Source organism: Nyctereutes procyonoides, unplaced genomic scaffold (genome assembly GCF_905146905.1).
Source record: "Nyctereutes procyonoides isolate TBG_1078 unplaced genomic scaffold, NYPRO_anot_genome, whole genome shotgun sequence".
NCBI classification, from domain to species: domain Eukaryota; kingdom Metazoa; phylum Chordata; class Mammalia; order Carnivora; family Canidae; genus Nyctereutes; species Nyctereutes procyonoides.
The window spans coordinates 50163642-50189455 of NW_026575140.1; the positions used below are offsets into that span (position 1 = coordinate 50163642).

Consider the following 25814-nt stretch of genomic DNA (forward strand, 5'->3'; position numbering starts at 1 on the left):
TAGCCCCCAAGGGATCAAACCCTTGGGAAGGTCTGATGGTGCTTGGGAAGCCAACCAGGGCCCTGCCAGAGAGAGGGCTAAGGCCGTTGGGGGACCCTCCCTGGCACAGAGCACAGAGAGCATGCTGGTAGGCGGTGGTCGTAGCCCTGGTGTCACCTGCAGGGGCTGCAGCAGGGCGTACAGTGGTGTGCACTTGCCCCCACCCAGGCGCTGGCAGCTGCTTTAATGGAGAGGATAATGTGAGCCACAGGGACACAAGAGCAGTTCCCGAGTCAGAGAGAGCTGGAGCCCGGCACACACTGAGCGCTGAGCATCAGGCAAGCCCTCAGCTCCTTCCTCTGTCACATTCAGGTAAGAACACTATGTCAGGAATTGGGGGAGTAAAATGAGGGGCTGCAGGAGCTCCAAGCAGAGTGCAGGTGTTCTGCAAAGGACAGTTCCTATCCCTACTCTGTGAGCACCACCGGGTCTTCCCACAGATGTTTTCTCCGCCAACCCCGGGTACCTGGAGGATGAGGCTTGTATCTCCCCCAGCAGGCTTCCTTTTCCTTTGGACACCCTGCTCCGTGGAAGCTTCACAGACCTGAGAACAACACCTTCCAAACCAGCCTGGACCTTTTGTGCATAGAACACAGCTGTTGGCATCTCCAAAGAACCCCGGCCTGGGAAGGGTGCCTCTCATCTCTGGTCTGCAGGTCTGCCAGGCAAGGTGGGCGCCAGGGACAGTTACCTACCAGACCCCTCCCTAGGGACCATAAACTCCACCCACCTGGAGGCAGGCCACAGTCTGAGCTGGCAGGTTGGCCTCCTTGAAGGCATATGCCATCTCGGTGGAGGAGGGTCCCTGCCAGTCCCTCACCTGGCATCTGAAAGTCATCCTTTTCATCTTCTTCAGATACCTGATTCCATCTTTCTTCTTCTTGCTCTTATTATTTATGTATTTTTTGGTTTTATATATTTATTCATGAAAGACACAGAGGCAGAGACATAGGCAGAGGGAGAAGCAGGCTCCCTGCGGGCATCCAATGTGGGGCTCAATCCCAGGACTTCGGGATCATGACCTGAGCCAAAGGTGGATGCTTTGGCTCACCAGCCAAACACTGAGCCACCCAGGTGTCCCTGCTCTTATTTTTCTACTCAGCTTTGCCCTCTTTCCTGGCTTGTTCTCTTCAGCATATAATCTGCTCAAATCTCATCCATCTGTTTACAGAGAAAACTTTCATTTGCCCCGTCCCCTCTGGTCACCAGTGCCACACCTCTCTCTTTCCTTTCCAGCTAAGCTTTTTGGAAACATATTTATTGAAGATGTTTACTTCCATTCACTCTTCGCCCACTCTGGCCACACTATGTCATTGAAATGTCTCTGCCAGTGACCTAGTTGCTAAGTTCAGTGGCTTTCTTTCTTTCTTTCTTTCTTTCTTTCTTTCTTTCTTTCTTTTTCTTTCTTTTAGAGAGAGAGAGAGTGCGCATGTGTGCAAAGCATAGAGGGAGAGGGAAAGAGAATTTTTTTAAAGATTCTATTTATTTATTTGAGAGAGAGAAAGCATGAGCAGGGGAGAGGGGCAGAAGGACACAGAGAAGCAGACTCCTCCCTGAGCACAGAGCCTGATATGGGGCTTGATCCCAGGATCATGACCTGAGCCAATATCAAGACTCAGACGCTTAACCTACTAAGCCACCCCAGGGCCCCCAGGCTTCATCTTATTTGACTTTTAAGCAGTATCTCTTCCTGCTGTTTACTTTGTTGTTTTTTTTCTCCCTCTATTTTATTTTATTTATTTATTTTTTATTGGAGTTCAATTTGCCAACATATAGCATAACACCCAGTGCTCATCCCACCAAGTGCCCCCCTCAGTGCCCATCACCCAGTCACCCCAACCCCCCCCACCTCCCTTTCCACTACCCCTGGTTCGTTTCCTAGGGTTAGGTGTCTCTCATGTTTTGTCACCCTCACTGATATTTTTACTCATTTTCTCTCCTTTCCCCTTTATTCCCTTTCACTAATTTTTATATTCCCCAAATGAATGAGACCATATAATGTTTGTCCTTCTCGGATTGACTTATTTCCTCAGCATAATACCCTCCAGTTCCATCCATGTCAAAGTAAATGGTGGGTATTTGTCGTTTCTAATGGCTGAGGAATATTCCATTGTATACATAGATCACATCTTCTTTATCCATTCATCTTTCGATGGGCACCGAGGCTCCGTCTACTTTGTTTTGATTGCGGTGTTACTCACTTGGCTTGTAAGGCACTACTCCCCTCTAGGTTTTTTCTTGAGGTCATCTGGGAGCTCCTTTTCTTATCCTCATCCTTTCCATGTCAGCATTACCCAGGGCATGCCCCTGACCTCTTCCAAGGTGATGTCATTTATACCCATGGCTTTACCTGCTATGCACACACTGATGACTCTTAAGTTTCTCTTTCCAACTTAGAAGTCAATAAGTTAACCTGTCATCGATTCATCGATGCCGCAGAAGACGAGACTCCCAGGTCCAAGACTGTATTACTCAGGCACATATGGCGCATGGCATGAACAACAGCATATTGCATCAATTCCCCTTGCCTTGGAATCCCATGGGGGCAGCATGATGGGCCCAGCTCTACAAGCAGTGGATTTGCATCACTGAGGAACACCAAGCTTGGGAATCCATAGCTCGTGTAGGAAGCAATAAGCAGGCCTAAGGGAGATACCACCTTGTCTCTCAAGGTTGCTTGTTGCAAAGGCAATACTGAGAAGCAGCCCAGGTAAAGAGCAGCCAGGGTCTTGCCCTCTTGGTGACATGGCAAGGTGCAGAGTGCAAACAATTGGAGAATTAGCTTTTCCAACAGTGGGCACTTCATACTCAACAAATGAGTACATCTTCTTCCAGGTCTCATTCCCCACCTGCCTACTCCTCTCTCTGCTTTCTGTTAGTTGCGGTCAGCCAGAGACCCTGGAGTCATTGTGGTCTCTGGTCTCTCTCAGGCTCTGCATCTGGTCAACCACATCCAGTTAATGATGCTAAGGACGGTGGCTTTCATTCATGCACATTCACTGTGTGGTCGGGCTCAGGCTGTGTTCCTTGTGTATATTGTGCTCTGTCACCCTTTTGACAGCTGTGAGGTCTGTTTCGTCATTGTCCTGACTTCACAGGTGAAGCAGTGGAATCTCAGAGAGGTTAGCTGAACTTGCTCACAGATGGTGAGGGGCAGGACTGGGGTCCACACTTAGGTCTGTCTGATTCAGAAGCGTATGTTGTTAATGTTACTTTGTATCATTTATCCAGCTGTTTAAATATGGTGTCCTATGGCCACTGCCTTGTTGAGCATCTGTCACTTTTCACCCCAATCATTGGATGACAATAGTCTTCTTTCTAATGTGTCTCCCCACCTCTAGTTGCTCTTTCCAGCATGTCTCCCATGTGGTGGTTGGAGCCATGACTATAAAGGCAACTAACTCTCTCTCTCATTCTCTCTCTCTCTCTCTCCCCTCCTCAGTAATTCCTATCACTTTGAGTCCAAACTACTTAACATGGCAATCAAGTCTGCCAGGTGCTACATGGTCCTCATACCCTACGCTTCAGCCATCATTCCATATGGCTTACACCTCTCCCAAGATGGCGCACACTGCACTTTGCACACACAGCATGGTCTTCCTGGGGGATGTCCATCACCCCCTCAAGAGATGCCTAGTCATCCCTGAAGATCCAGTGACTCTAATTCCCTGCAAATACCATAGCATATCTTGTACCATGATCTACTTACTCTTCGTTGGCCTGTGCTGTTCTGCCTGGAGCATCCTTCTTCATCTCCTCATTGGTCTTATCCTTTAGACTAAACTTGGGTATCACTTCCTCATGGATGGCTTCTGAATTTTTCCTGCTTCCCACCAGCTAAAGTTAGGTGTCTATCTTTCATGTTCTTCAAGTCGCACAGCCTGTGCCAGACGTAACTGTAATGACCTATAAGCATCTCAAGGGTAGGACGTCTGCCAACACCTGGCATGTTGGAGGAACTCAGAAAATACTTGTTGAATGAAACAAAACAAAACAAAACAAAACAAAACAAAAACACATGCTGCCTCCACTGTGTTAGCCTAGTGCCAGGAATTCTGTACATGACAGGTGCTCAACAACATGATTTAATGAACCACAAAGATAATTGTTTATGTTTGTTAAAAAACAATTTTTTAAAAAATAAAAAAATATTTTATTTATTCGAGAGAGAGAGAGTGAGTGCACGAGAAGGGGTGAGGGGCAGAGGCAGAAGCAGACACCCCGCTGAGCAGGGAGCCTGATGCAGGCCTCCGTCCCAGGACCCCAGGATCATGACCTGAGCTGAAGGCAGAAGCTTAACCAACTGAGCCACTCAGGTGCCCTTTTGTTGTTGTTGTTTTTAATTTTTATTTATTTATGATAGTCACACACAGAGAGAGAGGCAGAGACATAGGCAGAGGGAGAAGCAGGCTCCATGCCCCAGGAGCCCGATGTGGGATTCGATCCCGGGTCTCCAGGATCGCGCCCTGGGCCAAAGGCAGGCGCCAAACCACTGCGCCACCCAGGGATCCCTTGTTGTTGTTTTTTAAAGGGAAATAGATCACTTTATTAAGAGAAGATCATGGAATTTATCTTTTTGGTCATTCTCTTTTGAGCAAGTACTTTTTATTTTTATGTATGTATGTATTTATTTATTTATTCATAGAGAGGGAGAGAGAGTGCACAAGTGTGCACAGGGGTGATGGAGGGTGGTGAGGGGCAGGAGGAGAGAGAGAATCTTAAGAAGGCTCCATGCCCAGCGTGGAGCCCAACTTGTGGCTCAATCTCACCACGCCAAGATCATGACCTAGGCTGAAATCAAGTCAGATACCCAGGTGCCCCATAAGCAAGTAATTTTTGTATCATGGGAAGCACTGGCCTTTTCTCATCTTCAAACCTGGAATTAAGGAATTCACATTATGATTTCCCTTTGAACATTCATTTCAAGTTTCATGAGTTTCAATTCATGAGTTTCTGCTCACGTTGTAGGAACTTGAAGCGCCCAATGGAGTTTCAAGTCAGGTTATATGAATGTTGAAATCAAAATATCTAACATATGGATCCACCAGTAAATACTTTTATCCGGTACGTCAGTCTCTTGATTGGTTCTACATTGAAACTTGATGGGTTCTACATTGATTGTATTTATCACTTTCTTAATAACCATACAAAAAGTGTTATGGTGTCCCTCTTTATTTTATTTATTTTTTATTTTTAAATTTTTTTTTGATGTCCCTCTTTAAAGAGAAGCTGTAGTTCAGAAAAAAACAAAGAATTTGGCCAGTGCCTCCTTGACAGTAACTAAAGATCTGGAATTCGAAACCAAGTCCCCACTGCTTTAGAGAATATAGATGTTCAATGTATATGTTAAACACTTCTGTTTGAAATGTTGTTGCCATGTAGTTGCTGTTTGACTTTGAATCTGGGGAGAAGCCTCAGGTAAGAGCGTGGGACAGGAGGCCCGGGGCCTGAAGCCCTTGGTAAGGTGAGTGGGAGGTGACCCAGAATGGGTCTTAGTTTTTTTCTTTTCTTTTTCAATGACACAGAAACTACCTGCTCAAATGCCAGGGGAGAAGGCAGGACGCCAGTGGTGGGATCTCAGCTGACAGGAAGGGGTCAGGGAGCTGTCTGGGATAGATGGAGGCAGGGTCACGGGGTGAAATGGACGACGGGTTGGCAGCCTTCTGCTGAGGCGGCAGGTGGGAGCTAGAGGGAATCTTGTTTGCATGAGGTTTTCTCCAGCAGCTCCTGGCAGCTCAACACCAGAGCCAAGAAGAGAGAGATTAGATTAACCAGTGTTGGGGTTTCTTGGGGCAAGTTAGGTGACAGTAGTAGGTCCTGGAAGCCATGACCTGTGGAATATCATCAGGGAACGAGATGACACCAGGAGGCCAGGATGGGATAGATCAACCAGTGATTCTCAACCTTGAGGAGCCCTCAGAGTGCCCTGGAGGGGTTGTTAAAACATAGATTCCCCCGAGCACCGCCCTCAGAGTCTCTGATTCAGTAAATCAGGACCAGTGGCATTTTAAATGAGTTCCCAGGGATACTAATGCTGCCAGTCAGGTGTGGCTGGGGACAATACTTTGAGAAGAGCTGGGACAGGGGCAGGAAGGAAGTAAATTCTCTCCTGAGGTCTCATTAAGGCTGCAAAGGGGACAGAACCATTTCTTGACTCTGAAGAATTTAAGGCGTCACAGAAAGAACTGGCCCTGTGGGAACACTGAAAGCACGCACGCGCGCACACGTATGTGTGTGGGAACACATGCACCAAAGGGGCCCCTGTCTCTTAATTCATTTCTTTCTTTCTTTCTTTCTTTCTTTCTTTCTTATTTTTTAAGATTTTATTTATTTTTTCATGAGAGACACAGAGAAAGAGGCAGAGACACAGGCAGAGGGAGAAGCAGGCTCCCTGCAGGGAGCCCGAAGTGGGACTCGATCCCAGGACCCTGAGATCACGACCTGAGCGAAAAGTAGACACTAAACCACTAAACCACCCCTCTCAGTTCATTTTCTTTCGAACTCGTCTTTTCTGGGGTGTCCAGCTAGCCTACCTCTCCCAAAACCTGGTGCCTTCTTTTGGTCACCATGTAAATGCATCAGGTTCCCTGATGATGACATGTACCAGAGATGAATGTGAACCCCTACATTTTAGTCTAAAGTCTGTTGGTACAAGCAGACTACCTCTTTGAGATCCCAAACATTAGACTATCTTTTCTCAGGAACCTCGAAGCCTGGGACACGTTGCCCAGGCCTTTTCTGAGAACGGATACTCTCAGATGGTCAGGAACACAAATGAAAGAAATGGCCTCTCAGGAGAAGGAGAGCCCGTGCAGGGCAAGGGCCTAGGTCTCCGAGAGTTCCAAGTATCTCCAAGCAAACGGGACATCAGAGGGAGGCATCCACCTAGTGCCACTGAGAATTGTGTACAAAGCTGACTTCATGCTTTTTCCCCTCTGCTTCTTTAATTATTTCTCCACTCTCCATGCATGGCTTGCTTTAATCTAGCTATTTAGTGAGGTTATGTAATCAGTACCTGCGAACCCAAAACAGAACAAAGCCAAGCCAATGATTTCATCATAGGGTTCTCTTCCAGCCCTTTGTCCCAACTCCTGATTCCCATGTTCATCATTCCCTGCTTTCCTCTTTATATTATTATATATTTCTTAAGATTTTATTTATTTATTCATGAGAGACACAGAAAGAGAGAGAGAGAGAGAGAGAGAGAGAGAAGCAGAGACACAAGCAGAGGGAGAAGCAGACTCCACGCAGGGAGCCTGATGTGGGACTGGATTCCGGGTCTCCAGGATCACGCCCTGGGCTGAAGGCGGTGCTAAACTGCTGAGCCACCCGGGCTGCCCCATTTCTTCTATTTCCACATCCTGTAGGGAGTTGTACTGCATTCATATGTGTTCCTAAAAGGCCATTATTTCTCATTTCCGTTGTTTTTATTTATTTTTTTAAAGATTTTATTTATTTATTCACAAGAGAGAGAGAGAGGCAGAGACACAGGCAGAGGGAGAAGCAAGCTCCATGCAGGGTGCCTGATGTGGGATCCCGGGATTCCAGGATCAAGCCCCAGGCTGAAGGCAAGCGCCAAACCGCTGAGCCACCCAGGGATCCCCTCATTTCCGTTGCTTTTAACTTCATCAAATGGTATGCTGCCCTATGTAATTTCACCAAATATTGCATTGGTAAGTATCATCCCTGTTGCTCCGTGTCGCTGTATTTCTTTCATTTTATTGGTGTACAGTAGTCCATATAAGAGCATTCCTTTGGTTTATTTCTCCATTCTCCCACCAAGGGCCTTTCCAGTTCTGTCCAGCCTTTTGCTATTGTGGAGAATGCTTTTATGAATGGTCTTGTGTGTTCTTTTTTTAAAAAATTATTATTATTATTTTTATTTTTGGTCTTGTGTGTTCTTGTCACACACCTGGTATAGCTGTGAGTGGAAGTGTTTAGCTTTAGAATTAATGCTGGATTGTTTCCCACCAAAGTGCTGCCCCACTCCCGGCACCATATGAGGGATCTCTCCCAGGATCTGTATCTTCTCCCCCATGCTGATTATTTATAGGTGTATTCCATTTTTTCACCCCATTACTTTGCCAATTAAAATGGAATCTCGCTGGAGATTTAATTTGTATCTGTTCAATAACTGGTGTCCTAATCATCTTAGGCTGCCATCACAAAATACCTAGGTTTTGGACCTGCTCAGGACCTGTCACCCTATCCCTTTTTCCTTTTTCCCCCTTTTGGAATGGGGTGTTCTATTCTAACCCACCCAGTCCATGACGTTTTGTTATGGCAGCCCGAGCTGACTAAGACAATCCATGATGTTGACTATCTCTTCATTTGCCGGCACATACACTTCCTTTTCTGTGAAATGCCTGTTCATGTGTTTTGTCCATTTTTTATTGGACTATTGTATTCACTTCCTATTGCTGCTGTAACAAATCACCACAAACTTGGTGGCTTAAATGAACATAATTTTATTAAATTCTGGTTCTGGAGGTCAGAAGTCCAACATGGGTCTTACTGGGTAAAATCAAGGTGTTGCCAGAGCTTCATTCCTTCTGGAGGCTTATGAGGAGCATCTGTGTCCTCTCCCAGCTTCTCGAGGGTGCCCACATTCCCTGGCTCATGCTCCCCTTCCAGCAATCACATCATTTGGATCTCTGTTTCTGTTGTCACATCTCCTCTCGCTGACCTTCCTACTTCCCTCTTATTCTTTTTTTTTTTTTGAGATTTTATTTATTTATTCATGAGAGAGAGACAGAGACACAGGCAGAGGGAAATGTAGGCTTCCCACAGGGAACCCAGTGTGGGACTTGATCCCAGGACCCTGGAATCACGACCTGAGCCAGAGACAAAGGTTCAACCACTGAGCCACCCAGGCGCCCCCCTACTTCCCTCTTAAAGGACTCTTGTGGGCAGCCCGGGTGGCTCAGTGGTTCTGAAAACATTATGCTCATCTTGATTTCTAATTTTATTTATTTTTAGGCTTGAAGTTGGTGATATAAAATGTAGTAAATGCAGTATTTTAGGGCAGCCCTGGTGGCGCAGAGGTTTGGCGCCGCCTTCAGCCCAGGGCATGATCCTGGAGACCTGGGATTGAGTCCCATGTCAGTCTTCCTGCATGGAGCCTGCTTCTCCCTCTGCCTGTGTCTCTGCCTCTCTCTCTGTGTTTCTCATGAATAAATAAATAAATAAATCTAAAAAAAAAAAAAAAAAGGACTCTTATGATTACATCAGGCTCACCCGGGTATTCTAAGATAATCTTCCCATCTCAAGATCCTTAACTTAATCCCATCTGCAGTGTCCCATTGTCCTGTAAGGTAACATATTCCCATGTCCTGTTCCCTAGGATGTGGACATCTTGGGGAGATCACTCTGCCTGTGCTCGCACACTGTGCTCTTCCCTGTCTCATGCGTTGGTATGAGAAGAGCCACATTAACACTGCCAGGCAATAGAGGACAGTCCCCATGAGGGGCCAACACTGTCTTCAACTCCCTGCCCTCTCTGCGGGTGCTATGGGTATCTGAGAAGACACATCAGAAAGCAAGACCTTCACCACCCCAGACTCTCTGTGAGCAACCAGCCAGGAGACAATCCCAAGTTTTGAAATGCTGGGAGATGTGGGCATGATCTATGCATCAGTCTTGAAAATCCAAACAGCACTTCACTTCTTTCTGATGCATGTTATGACTTTACAAAGCTCTTCCCCATCCATAATCTGTCTTGACTCTCAGTACTGTCAGAGGCCAAGTGCGATGGCATGACTTTGCTGGATGCTCCCTAGCCAGTTGGAGACTAGCAGATCCCAGGCTCCCAGCCCCCAACCTGGGATTCTTCCCTGTATCTTGGGCCATAGGGAGAGACCCATGTGACTTGTCACAGGACCCTGTCCCAACTTCCTTCTTAACCTGCTGTAGTGGTACAGATGGTGAGAGCTCCAGGGTTATGAGCCAGGACTTGACTCACACAGGCCTGGTTGTAATTTCCTGCTCAATCACTTACCAGCTGTGTGACCTTCAGTAGGTGGTTTAATTTCTCTGGGCTTTGGTACTCCATCTGTGAAATATGAATTCTTATTGTACCTGCCCTTCAAGGTTGTTGTGAGGATAAAATGAGATTGTGTGTTACTGGCTTTACATACTACCTGACATGCACTACTTCATAAATGGCAGAATCAAAAGCCAGATAGAAGGTTTAAACATATGGCTACAAAAACAAAAAGCCGGGCAGCCCAGGTGGCACAGCAGTTTAGCGCTGCCTTCAGCCCAGGGCCTGATCCTGGAGACCTGGGATTGAGCCCCACATCGGGCTCCCTGCATGGAGCCTGCTTATCCCTCTGCCTGTGTCTCTCCCTCCCTCCTTCTGTGTCTCTCATGAATAAATAAATAAAATCTTAAAAAAAAAAAGCCTGCTTAAAAAATGGGCCAAAGGGATGCCTGGGTGGCTCAGCGGTTGAGCGTCTGCCTTTGGCTCAGGGCGTGATGCTGGGGTCCTGGGATCGAGTCCCATATCGGGCTCCCTGCATGGGGCCTGCTTCTCCCTCTGCCTGTGTCTCTGCCTCTCTCTGTCTCTCATGAATAAATAAATAAAATCTTAAAAAAAAAATTGGGCCAAGGACTTGAACAGACATTTCTCCAAAGAGGATATACAAATGGCTCATGAAAAGGTGTTCAAAATCCCTAGTCATTAGAGAAACACCACAGTGAGATACCGCTTCATGCCCACGAGGATGGTTAGTATCAAAAACAAAAGGAGAGGGATCCCTGGGTGGCGCAGCGGTTTGGCGCCTGCCTTTGGCCCAGGGCGTGATCCTGGAGACCCGGGATCGAATCCCATGTCGGGCTCCCGGTGCATGGAGCCTGCTTCTCCCTCTGCCTGTGTCTCTGCCTCTCTCTCTCTCTCTCTCTCTCTGTGTGTGTGTGACTATCGTAAATTAAAAAAAAAAGGAGAAAATAACAAGAGTTATCAAGAATATGGAGACTCTGAAAGCCTTGTGCGCTGCCAGTGGGAATGTGAAATGGTGCATTCGCTATGGAAAACAGTATGGTGGCTCCTCAAAAAGTTAAAACTAGAGGCACTATGTGACCCAGCAATCCCATTTCTAGATATTTATTTAAAGAACTGAAAACAAGATGTCAAAGAAATATTTGCATACCCATGTTCCTGGCATCATTATTCACAATTGCCAAGAGGTAGAAGCAATCTAATCCATCAATGCATGATTGGATAAAGAACAGGTAGTATTTACATGCAATGGAATATATTCAGCCTTAAAAAAGAGAGAAATCCTGTTGTATGCTACAACGTGAAGAAACCTTGAGGACATGCTAAGTGGAAAAAGCCAGTCACAAAAAGACAAATACTATATGATTCCACTTATATGAGGTATGTAACATAGCCAGACTTCTAGAAACAGGAAGTAGAATGGTGGTTGTCAGGGGCTGGGGGAGAGCAGAGTGAAAAGGAGTTATTTATTTAATGAGTATTAGAGTTTCAGTTGTGCAAGATGACAAAGTTCTAGAGATTTGCTGTTCCATAGAGTGTATAGACTTGAGAGTACCATCCTGTACACTTAAAAATTTGTTGAAGGTAAAAAAAATGTTGAGAGAGGATTTCATGTTATGTGTTTTTTACCACAATTAAGAAAGTCTCAGGGAGGCCACACCCTTGTCTGGGTCCCATCACTCTACTTTTCCCAACTAAAGTCAGTTTTCTTTCCCTCCTCGTTGTCTGTGTTGACTACAGCTTGATCTGTTGATGTGCTTATCCTTAGAAACCAAGTCCTGTGTGGGAACTTTCATTAGGTACCCCAGTTATTAAAAACACTGTTAACTGCCCTCTTTATCCACCCCCACCCCTATCCCCTGCCAAAGAAGAGCCTAGAATAGCCATTTTTAGTGGAAGTAGCAATGGAGAAAATGGCCTTTTCTTCTGAGTTGGCTCTAGTTTGTGATTTATTTATTAATAGGTGTTTACCGAGTGTTTACCTTGTGCTAAGCACTGTGGTGGTACTTGAAGTGAGGCGAATCAAGCCAGGAGGGATGGCATTCTGGGCAAAGAAAACAGTATGTCTGAAGGTCCTGGGGCAGAAAAGAATTTGGAATGCCTAAGGAGGCTGGTGAGATGGGTTTCCCTGCATGGAGCCTGCTTCTCCCTCTGCCTGTGTCTCTGCCTCTCTCTCTGTCTCTCATGAATGAATAAGTAAAATCTTAAGAAAAAAAAAAGGAGGCTGAGAGGCAGAGTGGAGTGGAAAGAGGTTGAGATGTAGCTGGAGCTGGTCTTTGCAGGGCTTCATGAAGCAAGTAAAAGCAGGAAACTATTAGCTATTAACATTCAAGTAGCTCAGTGAGGAATATTTCCTAAGGATATCTTTGGGTTCTCACCCAGAGCCTATAACTTGCTATGTGCAGACTCTTGATCAGTGGGTACTGATCATTTGAATCTTGCCCACTCTTGATCAGTGGGCGTACATTTGAATCACCTGGAGGGCTTGTTACAACACACTACTGGACCCCATGTCAGAGTTTCGGATTTAGGAGGTCTGGGTAAGGCCCGGAATTTCACACCTAACAAGTTCCCAGGTGATGCTGATGCTACTGGTATTGGGAACACTTTGCAAATTATGCTCTGGGTAAATCACAGCTTCTCTCTGAGTCTTTTTCTTCATCTGTAAAATTGCCCTTCTCACCCAGTTGATGTGATCCTCAAATGAGACAATGGAATTTTACAAAGGGAAAGCCCTTTGTAAAAATTTTAAAAGACACAGAAGGAATTACCAGCTTAATATTGTTTAATAATCGCTGCTCACGTGTATTTCCTTCACAATTTACAAAGAACATGTGCATACAACACAAGTGGCTGACTGCTTAGGAGCAGGGGCTATTTCATTTACTCTCGGTTTGTGTGACTGACCACGTGAGGGTTTGATAATCACTTGCGCGGGAAGGATGCATTCTGCCTTGCTCTGCATAGGAGAAACCTTGAGATCCGCCCCTGTTGTTCACCCCCAAGACAGAGGCTTGATGATGCTTCAAGTGTTTGTGGTTATTTTTGTCAACCATCATCTCCTCCCACTCCTTCCCAAAGAAAGCTCTCCAGTGAGTCATCCGGGAGGCCCAGGAGGCAGTTGACGTTGCTGGGCTGGTATCTGGCCATTGAGGGGAAGGAGAAATGATGTCTCCTTGGGCTTGCTTTGCAGAAAAATTCCATGGGTTCATAGCCTCCTGGGAAGTCCATCTCTAGAATTTGTGTCTATGATATACTTTTGGTGTGTACATTTTTATTTGTATTCACTCAGAGATTCAACAAATATCTGTTGAATAGCTATTTTGTAGCAGGCATTATTTTAGGTTCTGAGGATACAGCGATGTACCAAACAAGGTCCCCCTTTTGTGGAGTTCATGTGTGTATAATATTCATGGGACAAGGGGCACTGGGTGGCTCAGTGTTTGAGCGTCTGTCTCTGGCTCGGGTCGTGATCCTGGGAGTCTGGGATCAAGTCCCGCATCGGGCTCCCCATAAGGAGCCTGCTTCTCCCTCCCTCTGTCTGTGTCTCTGCCTCTTTCTCTGTGTCTCTCATGAGTAAATAAATAAAATGTTTTAAAAAATAATATTCATGGGACATATACTGAAAGCCTACCATGTCTCACGAAGTTTATAGTCTGGCAGAACAGAAAGATTTGTGATCAAATACATGAAATAAAGTGTTAAAGGGCCTCTAATGGAGATAAACACAGGGTACAGTGAGTCACAAAGGAGGAAGGGGGCCTGAAGAGGTGTTCTGTGAACTGGTTTTTAAAGATGGGTGATGGTGCCTGGCTGGCTCGGTTGGTGGAGCATGCAACTCTTCATCTTAGGGTCATGAATGCAAGCCCCACGGTGAGGGTAGAGATTACTCAATAAAAAATAAAATTTTAAAGATGGGTGGAATTTTCCAGGTTGGCTAAGGGGAGGCATTCTGCAATGAGGAAGTAGAATGCTGTAGCTTGGCATTTGGGGCACCTGCTGTAGTCCCATAGAGTTGGAATATGGGTGCAAGAGATGGAAGGGAGGTTCAAGAGGTGAGCAGGGACCTGGCCACGAAAGGCTTTGGGTGATAAGGATCTGGCACTTAATCCTGCAGTCAAGGTATTGAAGTGTTGGAAAGTTTAAGTCAGAGAGTGAAATGACAGTGCTGTGCCATGGGAAGACTATTCTACAGGAGGTGTGGATGTAGCTAACAGGGGTGCAGAACTGGAAGTATTGAGATGGAGATGCAGGCTGGAACTGAAGCGAGGGTGGTGAGGATGGAGAGACAGGGTCAGAGAAGTGCCAAGGATGCAGAATTGGCAGGACTTGGTTACAGGTTGGATGGTTGGCAGGGAAACATGATGGGAAAGAGATGAAGCTGGAGGAGTAAGTAAGGGTGTGGGGAGAAAATGACTCCCGTCCTTCACCTTTTGAGTTTGGGACTCATGTTGTGGAAGCACAGGACCCTGATCTAACTGGACATGAGCAGTCAGGAAGGACCACATTTAGCGATTATTGAACACACAGGTGAGTGGATGAGGTGACCTGGGATGAGAAGATGGACAAGGACAGGTCAGTGGGACATTGTCATTTCACCTGCTGGAGGAGGAAGGGAAAGTGTTGAAGAGAATCTGGAGGTCAAACAGGAGAATGGTAAAACCGTTAGAGCAGGCAGTTAGTGAGGTTCTAACAGGATACCTGGAGGTCATTAACGAGGAAATCATGGCCAGCTCTCATTCCACAAGAAACCAGATCAAACCAGACAGGCTCAAGATGGCAGCTGCCCTGACAGGAAACCCTTGACCAAATAAGGCAGAAAAAGCATGAAACATTGCATCTCCAGTAATCCCCTAAGTAATAAGTATTCTGCCCCCTAGTTGACAACTGTCAATGAAAGATAGAAACCCAACCCGAGGTGTGCAGCCCTGCTCACTTCTCCTTCTCTTCTTCCATCTTCCACTCCGCCACCTTGTTTTCACATCTCAAGAGTGTTTTGCTTTATTTTATTTTTTTAAAAGGATTTTATTTATTTATTCATGAGAGACACACAGAGAGACAGAGACACAGGCAGAGGGAGAAGCAGGCTCCCTGCAGACAGCCCGATGTGGGACTCGATCCCAGGTCCCCAGGATCACCCTGAGCCAAAGGCAGACACTCAATCACTGAGCCACCCAGGCGTCCTGAGTGTTTCGCTTTAATAAACTTTCCCACTTATGTTACTCGTCTGCTGTGTTGCACATCTGTCCTTGAATTCTTTCTCATGACTAGACCAAGAACTCTCTGCGGCACCTTTGGGACCAGTTGGGTCAAGGTGCCAGGGCCCTGGGGTCTCCCCAGTCCACCCTGCAACAAGAATAGGAAGAAGCAGAATTTAGGACAATTGCGCTGTGAAAGCCAAAGATGGTGAAAGTTCCAGATAGAAAAGAATAGTCACTGGTGGCAAATGCTGCCGACAGGTCAACATGAGGACTTGGAAATTTGGGTTTGAGAGAGTGACCTGAGCCCCTGCCCACAAATAAATATTTATGGGATGCATGGAAAAACCTTGGAAGGTGAGTCTATGAACACCATCTCTGAAGAGTAGCCACTGTCTTATCAGTTTATGCCTTTCTCTGCTTTCACTCCTCTGTTTGTCCCAGGAATCCCCTTGTCTGGGGGAGATTATCACTGAAATGATGAGCTTGCGGTGGGAAATCACACTGGAATTTGGAGAAAGCTGCCATTCATCCCAGAGACTTCAAGGAGCTTTTTCAAGGGTTGATGCAAGCAAGGGTAGATTCAAAGAAGCGTCCTCAGACACCTAAGTCACCACACATGGAGAAAAAGTGGAGTACCCTCGGGAAGATGCAGCAGACATTGGCAAAAGGCACTCTCTTGCACACACATCACAAGCAGGTGTCAAGCCAGGCTCCTGTGCTGAACATGAGGAATAAGGTAGAGACCAAGACACAAGATTCCAACCCTCAGGGAGCTCACATTCTAGGAGGAGAGATGGGCAAGAAACAAGTGTGATAAATGCCATGAACAAAATAAAGTAGGATGAGCAAGTAGAAATTGGAGAGGAACTAATTGAGATACATGGTAGTTGGTTTATCTTGCTGAAAAATTTCCAACTTTAGCACACAGCAGATTTCAGGAGCCATCATGTTTTATGATTTATCACATCTTACACAGAGAATTTTCTCCTGTCACATTTTGGACAACCCTCGCTGCCAATGGTAGGAGTGGTCGGGGAACGGGTTGGGGAACAGAATTCTATGAAATGCTCACACCCTGAGGCTGCACCCTGATTCCCTGGCTCAGAGCAGCAGGGATCCGAGGCAAGATGGGCCACTGGGAAGACTTCAACTTAATAGAATGTTCATCTGGCTATGGTATCCTTCAGAGCAACACCCATTACTCACTTCTGATAACATTCTGCTCCAGCCACTGCAGGAATGCTCCACCCAAATCCCTCCTGGGAGTTTTTCAAACTGGAGGCAGGGAGGGCCCTTCTTCTCTGGCCTGGCAGCTGTAAAGATGAATTCAAGGATGGTGGTACCTCTTTCCTCTTGTGTGAAGCTTAACTGCCGAAAAAGAGAATGAAGCCAACAGTGGAGGTAAGAGGTAGAAAAAGAGAGTCCTGCTGTCCTGGTAGCCAGGTCTACCATGCTACTCCTGATTTGGTTACTTGAGGCTCTTTCTTTCTTTTCCTTTTCTTTTTTATTTTCTTGCCAAAGCTGCTTCCCATTGAGGTTTCAGCTGATGTACCAAAGTCACACAGAGCTGAGATCATTACACAATTTACTCCTAGAGTCAATGCTACACCAAGTAAAGCAGGGGCCCCTCAACAGTGGCCTTTGACACATACAGCCCTACTAGTTAGAGGAAGTGGAAGCCCAAGCTAACCTTAGAGGCAAAGATCCCCACCATGTGTGCCCCATGCAGAGGTCTCAGCTCCCCAAGGCATGTAGGGCCAAAATGAGTTTTTGGGAAATGGCTGTTTATTAGCTGGGATGAGCTAAGTGACCATGACCCAAAGACCCAAAGATATGTATCGGCTCAAATACAAGAAGAGTTTATTTCTCATTCACATACCAGATTGCAGTGAATGTTCTTAGTTGAATGTTCTTAGTGGCTCTTTCCCATATGGTGACTCAGGGACCCAGGATCCAAAAATTGGTTCCAACACAGTCTAGTTGTCATCTACCTTTCACCAGCAGAAGGGGAAAGACCATTCTTGGAAGCCTCAGCAGGCAGTCTCTTCAAGTCACATTCTATTGGTGAGAACTAGTCACATGGTCATAATAGACTGCAAAGGAGGCTGGGAAGTGCAGTCTAACCTTGTACTTTGCTATCACCCCCTTGACTACAAAAATGAATGGTTTTGGTGGGCAGAAAAGTTTGACTGATTTTCTTTCTCTTTCTTTCTTTCTTTCTTTCTTTCTTTCTTTCTTTCTTTCTTTCTTTCTTTTCTCTTCTTTTTCTTTCCCCTTCCTTCCTTCCTTCCTTCCTTCCTTCCTTCCTTCCTTCCTTCCTTCCTTCCTTCCTCTTTCCTTCCTTCCTTCCTCCTTTCCTTCCTTCCTTCTTTCCAATTTTATTTATATATTTGACAGAGAAAGGGAACATAAGCAAGAACAACCGAGGGAGAGGGAGAAAAAGGCTGATGCAGGGCTCGGTCTCGGGACCCTGGGATCATAATTTGAGCCGAAGGGAGAGGCTTAACCTACTGAGCCACCAAAGTACCCTGAAAGGTTTGACTCTCTGAGAGGACTAAATACTAGGCACTCCAATGTTTGGATTCTAATTCTAGACTAAAATTTCTTAATCTTGACACTACTGACATTTTAGACTATATAATTCTTTGGGGAGGGGGGGGAGGCTGCCTTGTAACATTCTAGGATGTTTAGCAGCATCCCTGGTCTCTCCCCACCTGATGCCAGTAGCACCTCTACCCTTACTTCCCCCAGTCCCGTCATGACATCAAAAATGTCTCCAGACATTACCAAATATCTCTGGGGGTACAAAATCACCCCCAGGTGAAAATCATTGTTCTAGACAATGAAAGCAGGGTCAGAACCTTCTGTCAGTGAGGGATGAAACACAGTGAAATAACCTGCCCACGCTTTGTAACATGGAAAGCTCACGAAGTTGCTGCTAGTTTTTGCTTACAAAATTGCTTAGGTGAGGTGCTGACTTCAAGTTGCAGAGGGCACTGAGTGATACAAACCCCAGCCCTCAGACTCTACAGGTCCTGGATGAGAATCACAGCGGAGAGCCTGCAGGTGCTCATCACAGTTAGAGAAGTGCTTAGAGACATGCTCTGTTAATTCTTTTCGCTTCACTCAATACAAATCTCAAAACCATAGCAGCTTGTTTGCAAGAACACATTTTCTGGGTTATTTGGTGCAGAGTCTCTGAAGTTTCTGTGAGAAATAAAGGTTGTTTTTGTTTGCTTGTTTGTTATTTTAGATCTTGCCTAACATGAGACAGTATGTGTAAGCATCTGGCAAGTTCTTGTTCTTTATGGACATGGCAAACAAAAGGGGGTTGCCTAAGAAGTATATTTGTTTTCAGAAATGGGCTGTCCTGGAAAACTGGTGAAACATCTTTGTAGTACAGGAAGTAGTACTACCATCCAGCAAAGCATTGGGATGCCAGTAGTTTGCTTTATCTTCTAGAAACCCAACAATGATGTTCTGACTTCTTGGGAAACAGCTCTTCTGGCTAAAATGACAGCTATTCCTTCACATTCCATGGAGATCTTTGGGATGAGCCTCAGAGTTTGGGCTGTAGTCCCAGACAATGAACTCTAGGTTTGCGTGTAGCTGGCAGCATGAAGTATTCACTTCCCAATTCACTGGCAGTGGGGCAAGGTTCTTGAACACTATGCGAAGATGGTTATGTCTTTTTAATTTTAAAGCTACTTAAAGAACTAGAGATACAAGGAGATACAAGGTCATAATCAATAAAGCCCAGTTTGAAACACCGTGAGGAAAAGTAGAGAAATGTTCTCTGGTGCCAGAGTGGTGCAAAGTAACAGGTTTGTGTCAGACTGAGATTTGTGTGCAAATAGCTAAGTATTCCTTCCGATTATGAGCAATTTGGGTCTGAGTAAACATTTGAAGATTCACAGACCCAGGTGTATCATTCTTTCTAAGCAGACCTGACAACACCAGACTTTTGGCTATTTACCAGTTGCTATGTAGTCTGGAAACAACAATGAACAAATAAGATCACTGATCTTCTGTTGCCTCCTGATTGTTCTCATTCCAGTGTAACCGAGTCTGTCCCCTGCTCAACATCTCTCACCGTCTACTTCCCAGTGTCTACAGTGAGTGTCCAAATGCCTCACCAGGCCCAGAAACCCTCTGAGGCTCCATTTTGAGCCTTATTTCCTGCTGTTCCAGGTCTCCTCTGCCACCCAGAACCAGCAGAGCCAAGTGCACCAGGACACGGCAGGCCCCCAGCATTGCTCAGATCTCTCCCTCTTGAACCCCAAAGCTTGATGGCTACTTTTCAGGGTGTCAGGATTCAGGTCACATTTTATACTTTCTGGAAAGCCTTCCTGGCTTTCACTGTGGCCACCTGAGAAGAACTGGCCATTCGCCCCCTGTGCCCCTCAGGTCATTGATAAATAAGCCTTTATCATCCAGAACTCTGTTTGTACTTTATTTCACACATCTTTTAGATGTCTGACTCGCCCCTGCTCTGAGGGCAGGGCCAATGTCTAACTAACTCTTCTGGGAAGCAACAGTGTCTAACAGTAGATCTGGAGAATGTTTGTTCAATAGAAGTTTATCAAACAGAAATTTCTGTCATGCGGCTTTTCTTTTTTTTTTTTTAATTGTGGCGAAATACACATAACATAAAATTCACAACATCTTAATCACTTTATTTACTTATTCATTTTCATCTTTTTAAAATTTTTTACTTGTCATCTTAATCATTTTCTTATTTATTTATTCATTCATTCATGAGAGACATAGGCAGAGGGAGAAACAGGCTCCCTGTAGGGAGCCCAATGCGGGACTCGATCCCTGGACCCGGGATCACGCCCTGAGCCAAAGGCAGACACTCAACTGCTGAGCCACCCGGGCGTCCCTCATCTTAATCATTTTCAAGTGTACGGTTCAAGAGTGTCAAGTACATCCACACTGTTGTGCAAACATTACCACCATCCCCTGCAGAACTCTTCTCATCTTGTAAAACCAAAACTCTGTGCCCCTTACACACTAACTCCTCATTATTCTCCGCTCTCAGCTTCTGGCAACCACCTTTCTACTGTTTGTCTCTATGAATCTGACAGATCCATATTCTAGGTACCTCATATAAGTGGAATCATAGGGGCTCCTGGGTGGCTCCGCTGGTTAAGCATCTGCATTCGGCTCGGGTCATGGCCTCAGGGTCCTGGGATCGAGTCCCACATCAGGTTCCCTGCTCAGCGGGGAGCCTGCTTCTCCCTCTCCCTCTGCCTGCTGCTTCTTCTGTTATGCTCTCTCTCTTTTCTTGGTCAAATAAATAAATAAAATCTTAAAAAAAATAAGTGGAATCTTATCTCTTGTGAGTGGCTTATTTCACTGAGCATAATGTCCCCAAGGCTCATCTGGGTTGTAGCATGTGTCAGAATTTCCTTCCTTTTGAAGGCTACTACTGCATTGTGTGTATATACTACATTTTGTTTATCTGGTCATACATCGGGGGACACTTGGGTTGCTTCCACTTTTTGACTATTGCGAATAATGCTGCTGTAAACATAAATGTACAAATACCTGTTCAAGTGTCTGCTTTTGGTTTTATTAGGTATATACCTAGACATAGGATCAATCTGTGTTTATTAATTTATTAAAGGAACAGACGTATTGTTGCAGGCCTGCAGTTTCCACACAGGATTTCACTGAATACCCATGGTAATTCTGGGAGGTACAACAGTTACAATTCCTTTCTCAAGAGATAAGAAAACTGAAAGCAATTGCCCAGTTTCATAAAGCCAACCAGTTGCAGAGTTGGCTTAGACACTTAGATCCCCAGATCCATGCTTTTGAGTTCTGTGACATATTTGCCTTTCTTCAGAGGGGTGGTGGGCTCCCTCACTCTGGTGGGTGAAGGTTCTGCCTTGGGTTAGGGAAAAGGGACTTCCTGAATAAGAGGCATCCTACTTAGGGGACGCCTGGGTGGCTCAGTGGTTGAGCGTCTGTCTTTAGCTCAGGTTGTGATCCCAGGATCCAGGATCGAGTCCCACGTCGGGCTCCCTGCAGGGAGCTTACTTCTCCCTCTGCCTGTGTCTCTGCATCTCTCTCTGTGTCTCTCATGAATAAATAAATAAATCTTAAAAGAAAAAAAAAGCATCCTGCTTAGGTGCCAAGGTTACCAAGGTTAGCTATTAGTGACTAGCTTTACCCTAGTCCTTCAGAGGCTTGGATATTCTGCAGTGAGGCTGTAACATGCTTCTCAGTGTTCTGTATCCTAGGGCAACATGACCTAATAAACTCATAATCAAGTTTGGTGATTACAAAATCACTCAAAAACAACTTGGTTGCTCTGCATTCCTCTGAAGTAATGAGTATGGGAGATCATTTAAATCTGGTTGAGATCGTTCAATTTTATTACAAAGATCTCTTGGTGGTTTTTTCCATGAAAGAGAGACTGGGTTCCTAATCTAATAAGTCACTCAGAAATAATCTACCTGTGAGAAGCCTTACCTATTCATCTGGTCAAAGATTTGGCAGTTCATTGAACTATCTGGTAAATGGTGGGTTATCACCTCACACCTAGATATACCACTGTGTCCCTAGAGTCAAAACTGCCTCTGCACAGTAGCCACTGGACATGAAAACCCAGGGCAGAGAAGAAAGGCAAGGGATAAGACAGAGAACTTATGCTTTTTTTTTTTTTTAAGATTTTTAAAATTTATTCATGAGAGACACAGAGTGAGAGGCAGAGATACAGGCAGAGGGAGAAGCAGGCTCCCCACAGGGAGTCCAATGTGGGACTCAATCCCAGGACCCCGGGATCACGCCCTGAGCCGAAGCAGACAGTCAACCACTGAGCCACCCAGGTGCCCCAGAACTCATACTTTAATGTGCCTTCTCTGCTCCAAACATTCAGCAGTGACACATAAAATATTGAAGCAGAAAACCCCAAATACCTGGATAAACTCAAAAATAAGATGAATACTTGAAGATGGAAAAGATCAAGCAGGAAAGAGATAAAATATTCCAAGAGTGGAAACGTAAAGCAGAGAGCACATCAGAGCCCTGGGTTTGTTGTGCTCTGGTTGGAAGTCAGTGGAAATGACTGGGAGCTTGAATCCTATGGGATGAAGAGAACTATAAATGTTCCACACAAGGCTCACTGCTGGAAGTGGAGGGCAAAACAGGTCATGAAAGGAAGTTGGGAAAAAAGAAACAACTATGGGTGACTGCCACCTGGGGAGATGGCATTTCATAAGTTGCAGGACTGGGGAGGTAGGAAGTCAGAGAGGAGCTTCAAAACCAAGTCACCAGTTGGCGCGTTACCTTATTTTGCTTAACTCTAAGACCACAATGGGGCAGGTGATCATAAAATGTCATTGTAAGACAATGGCCTCGCCAGGGGGCAGATGGAAGCAACTGCAAAACCACTAGCTGGGTGGAGGCTTGAGGACAGAGTAAGAGAGAAAGAAAATAAAAACAAAAATGTCCAAGGAAATTAAACATCAGAATATGGAACCACTCTACATTCATACTGTGGAACAGACTGACAAAGACTACAAAATAAATATATGTGGCATGCTCAGAGATACAAAAAGGAGTAACTTCTGTTTTAAAAAAGAGCAAGGTATTATTTAAAAAGAAACAGAGGGGCTCCTGGCTGGCTCAGTTGGTAGAGCATGTGACTCTTGATCTCAGGGTTGTGAGTTCAAGCCCCACATCGGGTGTAGAGGTTACTTAAAAATAAAATCTTAAAAAAAGAAAGTCTTTTAAAGAAAAGCAATCAGAAAGAGAGCAGGAACAGGTGACGGTAAAAAAGAACGAACTGAAATCTTCAAATCTTGGAAAAGAAATAGTTATTAAAATGTTAGAAATTATATTAAGGGTAAACTTGACACTTGGCAGACAAAGAAAGAAGAGTGGTAAATTGAAAAAGAGAAAAAAGTGGACAAGGAGATTAATTGCTAGTACCTTTTGAGAAAAATAGACAAGCTCACATTATCTGGATTTTCACAATCCCTGTAGATGACTACAGTTATTTATCCCTGTTTATCCCTGGCTTGGGCCATCCCATGTCACGGTCAGCAGTCCTGCCCACTTCTTAGTGGGAGCTTCTCAGGGCTTAGGACCTTCTCTGGGCTTAGGACCACCAGCCTTTCGACAGAACAATTTCCCTTGGATTCATACTAGTTTCCTGGACAAGCCAAGGCCTGCAGGAGACCTTAAGAGGTGCAGATATGCAATGATGAATGCACCTGGGACATCTGTGACACCTTTGCTCAGATTCATCCTTTTTTTTTTTTTAAGATTTATTTATTTATTTTAGAGACAGAGTGTATGAGCAGGGGGGGGCAGAGGGAGAGGCAGAGAGAGAATCTCAAGCAGATTCCATGCCTAGTGCGGAGTGTGACTAGAGGCTCGATCTCACTATCCTGAGATCATGACCTAAGCTGAAACCAAGAGTTGAACACTTAATTGACTGAGCCACCCAGGTGCCCTGATCAGATTTATCTTCTGTGTGGGTCTGAGCACACAGCTTAACTCACTACTGATATTTTTTATATTTACACATTTTGAAGCTTTATTAGTCTTTCTCTGAACTTATTGATTCAACATTATATCTGGAGTAGCCTACAAAATTTTCAAAATTCATTTCAGTGAGAGAAAACCCTCCAAATATATGGGTGAAAAAATAAGGTAATTTCCAGTTCCTTCCTGCTCTTGGGCTCTCCCTCTTGTATCAGCAGACATGGAAGAAGGAGCATTGTGCATATTCTAGATTCCCCTTGAGGGTCAAAGGGTTGAAACAGGTATGAGTGCATGACTGTATCCCGTAATAGAACCTATATATACTACATATACTATATACTATATATACACACTACATATAGAAGGTGAGTGCTCAGGAATTATTTTTGTTAATAGAAATGTCTGCTCAAAAAGTCTTAAGACCACTTCTCTAAACATTGGTCTAGGGATGCTTGGGTGGCTCAGTGGTTGAGCATCTGCCTTCAGCTCAGGGCCTGATCCCAGGATCTGGGATTGGGCTCCCTGTGGGGAGCCTGCTTCTCCCTCTACCTGTGTCTCTGCCTCTCTCTTTCTGTGTCTCTCATGAGTAAATAAATCTTTTAAAAATAAAAAATAAAAAAAAATAACATTGGACTAATGTAGAAGCTATGCATTTGCTGGCTGTGTATGAACCATTGCATCCAACTGGAAAATGCCCTCTTATCCTGATCTTCTTTGGTTTCTCTTCCTCCAACTCAACATGGAATGCATGACTCCACACCATGAAATCTGTTTCTGGGAGGAAGTGGAAGCTGCAGGGAGCTGTGGGACAGCCATGAGCTACACCTTCAGGTAGCTTGTTCCCCCGTGATGTGCGTGTGCAAATCCTATTGTGAAAATAAATCTCTACAATAGAGTAATGTTTTATTACATTATAGATGTTTAATTCTATTCAAGTTTTTGCTTGCATTTCAACCTAGAAAAAAGTCGAATCCAAATGACTAGGTTCTTTAAAAACCCATGAGCTTTATTAGCACCATCTCTTTAATATTTTTTTAAGATTTTATTTGAGAGAGAGAGAGAGAGAGCGATAGAGAGCATGAGTGGGGAGGAGAGGGAGAAGCAGGCTCCCCTCTGAGCAGGGAGCCCCATGTGGGGCTCAGTGTGGGGCTCGATGTGGGGCTCCATCTCAGGACCCTGGGATCATGACCTGAACTAAAGGCAGATGCTTAACTGACTGAGCCATCCAGGCAGACATCCCTATTAGCACCATCTGTAACAACACAGTTTTGCAGTAACATTGACATGTGTTCCTAAAACTCACTGTGCTGTAGAACATTGTGCGCAGTAAGATGGGTTGGGAGACTGTGCTCTGAAACTTAGTTGGTGACATATACAAAAGTGGATAGGAATCCAATAACAACCATGGTAGCACAGTTTTCCATGTGTTAAATGGTTAGGGAACATGTAAACACTACAATAAATGGTTTTACCTTGGAAAAGTTTGCTTGTGGAAGTGGGCATCCAAAAGGCGCATGCAGTTTTTGATTTTTTTGTAAAGTGGTGGAAAGAGGGTTATCTGAACTTGGATGGACAATTGTCGTATCAAGAATGGATGGGCAGGTGATGTTTCAGATGCATGTGCGTGCCGTTGTGCTATACCCAGGATGGCCTGGTTGTCCTGGGTGTGTTTTTTTGCATTCACCTAGTGTTTTTTATGAATGAAATCACACACAAAAAAACTGTTTTATGTTCAAATTGTTTCCCATATAGCAATCATCATAGAACAAAACTGTGCTTTCAAAACAAACATTATAAAATAACGGACTGTATTGAAAACATTGAAATGTTAAGCAATTCCAGAATTTTCCACTAGTTTCTTCTTCTTTCTTCTTCTTCTTCTTCTTCTTCTTCTTCTTCTTCTTCTTCTTCTTCTTTTCTTCCTTCTTCTTCTTTTTTTTCTTTTCTCTTTTTTCAAGGCTGGTCAAGTGAAGCAGCAGGAGTGGAGAAAGAGCTAGGAAATCTGTAACTGGCAGTGATCAATTAATTGCAAATTAATCTCTTATTTAACATTTTAAAAAAGATTTTATTTA

The 25814-nt window shown here is 44.8% G+C and overlaps 1 long non-coding RNA gene across 1 annotated transcript; it reads left to right on the top strand.

Annotated features, from left to right (window-relative positions):
* The first annotated feature begins 264 nt into the window (after nt 1-264).
* On the top strand, nt 265-15726 carry LOC129497619 (uncharacterized). Its single transcript, XR_008661985.1, has 3 exons — nt 265-351; nt 538-709; nt 15682-15726. It is a non-coding gene; the product is annotated as an uncharacterized LOC129497619 (long non-coding RNA).
* The last annotated feature ends 10088 nt before the right edge of the window (nt 15727-25814 follow it).